The following is an 8,222-nucleotide window of genomic DNA, read 5'->3' on the forward strand; positions in this document are numbered from 1 at the left end:
TAAGGCAATGGCAGGAAAACCAACAATCTAGCACTGAATGTCCTCACAAGCACTATAATGTTAAAGTAAAATGTTAATTTGAAAATGGAATTATAATTTATAAGCAAACTCCCAATAGATGAGATTACTCTTCTCCTTTGTTAGTTTTAATCTTTAAAGTTATCACATGACAGAGTTTATGCATTTTGTTCTTTAAAATGTTTCTTTTCTTACTGAAAAGCCAATAAATAAGTAAAGTCATCTCAAGATGTTTTTGAAAAAATTTAAACAGCTAAAATCTCACTTTTTAGCACAATAACTATTTTCATATTATCTTGCAGGTGATTAAGTATATTTACATCATGGTAATCTTAAGGTATGTACTTTTTTTCTTTTTAAATGACAAGAGCAATATTATACATGCACACTGAAATATTTTCAGGTAGTAGATAAAGGAAAGGGAAAAGTTCTATTCCTTTTCACTCTCACTCAGGAGTAAGCACTGTTAACACCTTTTCCCTTGTGTACTCATACATACACACCTACTATTTTGTCTTTTGTTACTACCACTTAACATTTTGTTGTAAACATTTTCCCATGTTTCTGCAAAATTGCTGTTTTAAAGGCTACATAGCATTCCTTTGTGTGGATGTAGTAATCAGGGCTCTTAATTGTAAGTGACAGAAACCCAACTTAAACTAGCTTAATGAAAATAGAGACTTAACGGCCTGTGTAACTGGAATAGACATGAGTGGAAGAGATGTTAGGATACAGGGCTCAAATTATGTTTTCAGGCATGTGCCAGCTGAGTCTCTGTCTCTCTTCACCTCTTGTGTCTGTTTGTGTATTGGCCTTACTTGATTTTGCTGCAGCCAGGCATTCTCCCTGTGGCTGGCAACATAGAGCTCTATTTTTCCAGTCCTTGACCATAGAAGCAAGAGGATGTCTTCCTAACTAATTCTAAAGGAAAATTCCTAGGAAAGGACTTTTATTGGCTCATCCCTAAACCAATCACTGTGGGCCGTGGAGATGGGACAATTTAGTTGGTCACTTCAGGTCATGTGCCTACCCTTATGTTTAAGGAAGTGATAGGGAAGAAACATGCTTAGCAGCCAGAAATCATACCCTTCGTAGATACTGTATCCTGGGCTTTGAGACTGTTTTGGTATTTTGCCTATGATTGATAACCTTGAGAATACCTTCAAGGTTGTTACTCCTACCAGATTTTTTCTTTATGAAAAATTCTTTGGAGTAGAACTTCTGAATCAAAGAGTATCACACAGACATTCCTATGGTTCTTGCTATATGTTGCTTTATTGTTTTCCAAAAGAATTGTGTCAAAGAAACAGCTAATAAAAAATGAGCACCAATTAAAATTTTTAAGCCATTTATTAATTCAACAAATATTTGTTCAGTTATATGCCAGGCAATAAATCCATCCAACGTGTCACAGAGTTAGGGAGTCAGCAGTGTCTAAATTCAAACCCATCTGAGTGACCTGTCTACATTGTAGCAGGAAGAATACACATCAGGAGACATTAAGTTCTGTTTAGAAGTCACTGTAGATCCTTGTGGGTGGGCAAATTGTCGTGAAATGGATCTATCAGTTATCAACTTTCCTAAAATGGTTTCAGCCATTTTGAATTACCCAAATGATTGATTCCTTTTCTTTCAAAATTTTATTCAAATTAACTTTATGGATGCAATATAAATTGTAATCTGAGGCATCATCACCCACCAGCTAGCTTCTTCATTTCCCTGAGCTTTGGTTTGCTCATTGCTGACTGGGAATATCTGCCAAGCTCTCTCCTCAGGGCCACTGAGGGGATCAAAGGTGGAGAATGAGGGGTCAAGGAGACTAGGTGCTTAAGGCGTGATGAGAAGGTTTAGAGGAGCCAATGAGGTGAATGTGATAGGAAATTTAAAAACTGAAAAAATAAATTTGGGGAGTTCCCTGGTGGTCTAGTGGTTAGGATTCCGGGCTTTCACTACAGAGGCCCGGGTTCAATCCCTGGTCAGGGAACTGAGATTCTGCAGGCCGTGCAGCGTGGCCAAAAAATAAATAAATAAAAAATAAAAAAATAAATTTGTTAAACTGTAAAGTGTGGTATGAATGTAAGATATTATGATCGGGAGAGGTGCTGCAGTAGCAGCTCTTTTTTATATGTAAATATGGCACAAAATTATAACCGTGGAACATAAAGCTGGGTGTTGAAACTCTGTCATCACCTTTGCAGAAAAATAAGGAAAAAAACATTTCTGAAATGCCTCTTCCTTTAATTAGAAGCTCTTGTTACGTTATGAACATTTTATTAAACATGTAGATAGAATGATGAGTTAATAAAAACAAATGGATGAATTCACATAGAATTGCTAATTTCCCTTCAGATTTGAGTTAAACTAATGGGCAAGAATTTATCATGTAAGGCATGAATAACAGGGCATGTGAATTGTATTCAGGTTTTAGCATTGACTAAACTTTTTCAGGGTTACAGCCATAGATTTTTTTTTCCCCATGACTGAAAGCAAACTTAGAGATCATTTAGTTCAAATCCCTCATTTTATAGACTATTTTGGTTTCATTGCTTTAGCAGAAACTTTCAATGCACACTTCCATTTGGTTAATACACGTCTATTTCAAAAAGATATGTTGTGGCTATTTTTGAAAGGTACTTAATAGGGAAACCGTTAGAACTATATGGAGTGGTCCAAATTGTTTAGGAAAATATTTTCATCATGGAATCATAAGATTTAAAAATAGTTGGCATTTACATTAAAAGGTTCATAAAATGCTTTATGAATGAAGGCCTCAGTAATCTCTGCAATGCATTCACAGTTGTTTGGTTCCATTATAAGTAGTGGTGGGAATGGAAATTCTAGAATCCCACCTCTATTGCTGTTCAATTTCCAACTATAGGTTCAAAGATTTGCATACTTTTAGTATCCATGAGCTGTCTAGAAGCTTCTTTCTGGTGCTTGCCACATTATGTACACTATTATCAAATGGTATCAGTTGACTAAAAGCCAAATTCTGGCAGAAAGAAAGATTAATTAAGAGCTTAATTATCACTTTCTGCTAAGTGACATTTTGTTTAACTCATTCTTTATAATTTTGTCACTTGTGTTAGCATATGCAAATATTGGCTAATCTTATTCTCATGGTAAGAAATAGAAGGCTTATGAATTCAGATGGGTCCCAAATAATACCCAAACATATACTGAGTCATGGATGACGTCAGAACAAGGTAAAGAAACGATTACAGTCAGATGTTCGAAGCAGAAACTGAAAATTCATGAACTGGCCAATTATCCTTCCTATGATATTAGGTACATTCTTTTTTTTTTTTTTTTTTTATAAAGTGTATGTATGTATTATTTTACATTTTTATTTATTTATTTATTTTTTATTTATGGCTGTGTTGGGTCTTCGTTTCTGTGCTAGGGCTTTCTCTAGTTGCGGCGAGCGGGGGCCACTCTTCATCGCGGTGCGCGGGCCTCTCACTATCGCGGCCTCTCTTGTTGCGGAGCACAGGCTCCAGTCGCGCAGGCTCAGTAGTTGTGGCTCACGGGCATAGTTGCTCCGCGGCATGTGGGATCCTCCCAGACCAGGGCTCGAACCCGTGTCCCCCTGCACTGGCAGGCAGATTCTCAACCACTGCGCCACCAGGGAAGCCCTAGGTACATTCTTTACAAGTAAATAAAGCAAGTGACAACTATAATTTCTGTCACCATTTTGATTGAAGTATGGCATGGAGGATCACTTTCTTCTAATTCAAATTTGGTCATTAAATTGTTGTGAAACCTTGGGCAGTTAACAACACAATACAGACAGAGCCACATGACATGGTACAAAGTGCACAGGCTTTGGTGTTGGACACAGTCTTAACTTGACCCTTCATTTGTGGTTCCCTCACTTATCTGATCCTTCATCTAACTTTCATTGAGTATCATCTATGTGTCAGGCATCACCTGGGAAGTGGAGCTACAAAGCTACAGAAACAAATCAGACATGATATTTGCCCTCAAGGAACTTATATTTAGTGGCAAGAGACAGGCAACAAATAAATCTATAAAATAGGAAGATTAAAACCTACAAAATGGGAGTCCTATGAGGATTGAGATGACATATAATATACTTGAAATTGTCTCTAGCCTGTAACAGGCATATAACAAAACAAATTTAGTTGTTCTTCATTCACTCAACAATTTTTTTCAGTGCCAGATAAGCTTATGGCACTGTTCTGGGTATTGAACAAGAGTCAGGATAGTGCAAGTCCTAGCTCCTATGGTAACCTAGAGAGTTACCATATAAAAGTTGGAGGGAGGGGCTTCCCTGGTGGCGCAGTGGTTGAGAATCCGCCTGCCAATGCAGGGGACACAGGTTCAATCCCTGGTCCGGGAAGACCCCTCATGCCGCGGAGCAACTAAGCCTGTGCATCACAACTACTGAGCCTGCACTCTAGAGCCTGTGAGCCACAACTACTGAGCCTGAGTACCACAACTACTGAAGCCCACGTGCCTAGAGCCTGTGCTTTGCAACGAGAGAAGCCACCGCAATGAGAAGCCCGCACACCGCAATGAAGAGTAGCCCCCGCTCACTGCAACTAGAGAAAGCCCACGTGCAGCAACGAAGACCCAACACAGACAAAAATAAATAAAATAAATAAATTTATTTAAAAAAATTAAAAATAAAGCTGGAGGGAGAAGAGTGGAAGGGAGTATATATCAAGTACATAGATACCTTCTGCATAAGGCAGAATTGGATAAATGTCAATCATCTCTTACAAGTTAGACACAATGTAAGTGGAACAGGGAGACAATAAGAACTGGGTAAAAGGATTGCTGCAGTAAATGTGTTGATGAAATTGGCTGTCATTGAAGTGTAGTTTACCATTCAGTAGATGGTACTGAATGAATTTTTTTTTTTTGGCCACACTGTGCAGCTTGCGGGATCTTAGTTCCCCAACCAGGGATGGAAACTGGGGCCCCGGGAGTGGAAGCGCGGAGTCCTAACCACTGGACCACCAGGGAAGTCCCCACATGAATTTTTCCAGTAAGGTTCATCACTCAAGTTTCAGAGGAAAGAATACCATGGGGTGACTCAGAAATCAGTCTGACAAGCGTGAGAAACAATCAAAGGGTCGAGAGGAGCAAGAGAAGGCAACATAAAATCCCAGACGCTTGAGTCCAAGCTAGTGAACCTTGCTAGAGAGGCCAGGGAAATCAGAAGGAGGTGACTGTCAAGATGGGGAGGGAGAGAAGAATAAGGGTCATGGAGGGTGGGGAGAGCATTGCTCAGTGCTCAGAGAGGGAGTGGACAATATCAAAGGACAGAAGTTTGTGGTCAGAGAAAGGGAACTCATAATCTTGAGATATAGTGTACACCCATCTCAAGTGGTGGCCCCAAGTAGAGTCATATTAGGGGCCAGTGTGGCAGACATGAGATATACCACTCATGTCCTCCTTTCCAGAAAGGACTTGCTATTCAGCTTCAAGAAGTGTGGTTAGCTGACAGCCTCCAGCTATTAGCTCCTTCAAGACCTGCTCTGTGTTGGAGCTGAGGTCACTCTGTTTATGGAGTGGCCCCCCAGCCAATGACTGAGCAAGGCAGTGGTATAAGGAACTGGCCATTCCCATCCAACATGGACTTCTTGAACTGGCCATCATAGCTCTGTGCTCCCTGTTGGGCTGGCAGAGAAAGCATCGCCCTCTGACCTGCTCAATCCTGCTTACTCCCCTTTTCTTTTACAGATGTCACTCCCTCAGAAAACCTTTTTTACTCCATACTTTATCTCACCATCAGTTTCCAAAAGAACCCACCTATAGAATTTTGAGTCCTGTCACATACATTATCTTATTTTATCCTTATAATAACTGAGGTGGAAGAGATAGTAAGAACAGCCATGCTTTGCTTTACAAATGGAAAAACTGAAACCCAGGACACTTAAGTAACCTGACCATGTTTACATTGCTAGGTTGTACCAAAGCTGGATTAGAAACTTTCTCCAAACCTTTTCCAAGCTTGGTGCTCTTTACCTTGGGCAATGTTAAGAAGAATAATGAGTGGCAACAAAAAGTCCTAAAGGAGGTCACAATTGGGTATCTGCCAAGCTTTGTAGAATTAACATGAGGTTGAAAAGTAAAACATCATAGTCGAAAAACCAATCTCACACTTAAAGTAGTACATTTTGATTCAACAAGAGGAGAATTATAAATTATAAAAAATTATTTGTATTCATTTTAAAGGTTCCTTTTGTGTATGTTGAGGACAATTGTAATGTTAATGTGAGTCTTTCAGGTGTTACTTCACCATCAGTGGATCAGACCAGAGTCAAGTAATTTCCACATCCAAGGGAAATAGTACAATCCCCTTTTGAAATCATAATAGCTTTTTTTCAAGTCATAAACAAGGTAATTTACAAACAACTGTTTCTTTGTTGAAACCTGCTGATCATTCTTTTCTCTTTCCTTCTTTTGAATTTTGAATTTTGAAATAATAAAACACAAAAACAAATTCATGATCATTAAATAAAATTTGAGAAATACAGAAAAGTATACAGATGACAATAAATGTCACCCATAACGCCACTGCTGTTAGTATTTTGGCTTCAGGTCTTTGTAGTCTACCAGTGCATACACATATGTACCTTCAATCCCTTACCCTGACTCTAACACCACCCCTAGGTCTGGAAGTCATGACTATACTTCCACCCAGGAAGTTCACGCAAGTCCAGGGTCCCTTATATTGACAGGTGATCAAGTCACTGCGATCCACCTATTACTACCAACATGAATTAACAACATGAAACTTCTTAAATCTCTTCTCAGATCTCACAGATTTAGATGCCAAACTTAGTTCCTCTGTCTTTTATTTTCGTTGCTAAATCCTTGGGTACTACTACTGTGGTCCTTGATTGAGGGAGAAGCATCTGAAAGGTGTCTTGGGTGATTTTTGCCGATGAAGAAAGTATCACCTTTGAGATAATATCCTGATCATGAAAGTCAAGTTCTGAAGCCAGGTTGATCCAGACTGCATTCTTGAAATGAACCTAGACCGGAAGGAACCTCTTGGAAACATCAGGATAAACCAGCTGTGGGGAGAAAGACTGAACAAAAGCCACGTCTGGGTCACCCTGTTCGGGGGCGACTCATCGCAGGGAAGAATCCCGTTTGCTTGAGGTTCAGTACTGGGACAGTGGGTCTCTCTCCTAGAAGTTGCTCGTGTAGTGGCTTGTGATTGGGAGAACTTGGCACTTGCTAAGGTAATACCACATGCTGTCATGTCACACAAGCCTGTGTGTCTGGACAAGATTACAAACGTAGCTAAGCCATAGGAAATAGCTTTCTCTACAATATTTTAAAATTTGAGATGATAAAAAGGAGAGGAATATGAAATCAAAAATACATTGTAAAAGTAGCTGGTAAAACACAACAGGCATCCACAGATTCAAAAACTCTTCTTGGTGAAAGGAGGCCCAAGCAGTCTTCCTAAAACTGCATTATTTCTCAAGTTGCATTTATCATGTCCTTGGGTCTTTTAAGGGACAGAAAGAGCCTGGCAGCCAACATGTTCCAACCGTTCCCCACTGGAGTTACATGAGTGCCACCTAGTGTCACTTTCTACTGCTGAAGGGGGTTTGGATAGACCATATAGTTCAACTTATCTGAAGGAACCGAGGCCCTGAGAGCAGAGGTGACTTAAGCAGGCCACATCTGTGGTGATTAGTGGCTCAGCCAAGACTAGGAATCAGATGTCCTGCTTCAGACAGGACACCTGGTGATAACCTCTGGTGTTTGGGAGTCAGGAGTCCTGGGAGATGGACTGTGCTGAAGAATGAGGCATAAAACTTCCAGGGCCTCAGGTGCCCCACGCATTAAACTCCTAAAATAATGCTTGCTTGTTCTGAAAGTCTTTGAGACACATGAGTAACAGAGAACAGAATCTGAAAGCTAGTATGGGTCCCCACAGGCATTTAATCTGCTCTTCTCCTCCATGAATGCCTGCCCCTCATCCAGCTGTACAAGTGATCAAACTATTTCCTACAAGCAAGTGCTCTGGTCCAAAGTCATCAGCCTTAATTCAGGGTGATGCTTCAGCTGTCACCTTTTATGCTTTCTGCCTTCAGCCTCTACCTTTGTGAACAAAGCAAGTCTGACCCCATCTAAGAGATTAATGCCATTGGAACCACCCAGGCTTTGATTTCCATAAGTCAGGTGTTCTCCAGTTCTCCAAGTAGTTTCTG

The sequence above is a fragment of the Balaenoptera borealis genome (genome assembly GCF_965194805.1).
Source record: "Balaenoptera borealis genome assembly, chromosome: 5".
Taxonomy (NCBI): domain Eukaryota; kingdom Metazoa; phylum Chordata; class Mammalia; order Artiodactyla; family Balaenopteridae; genus Balaenoptera; species Balaenoptera borealis.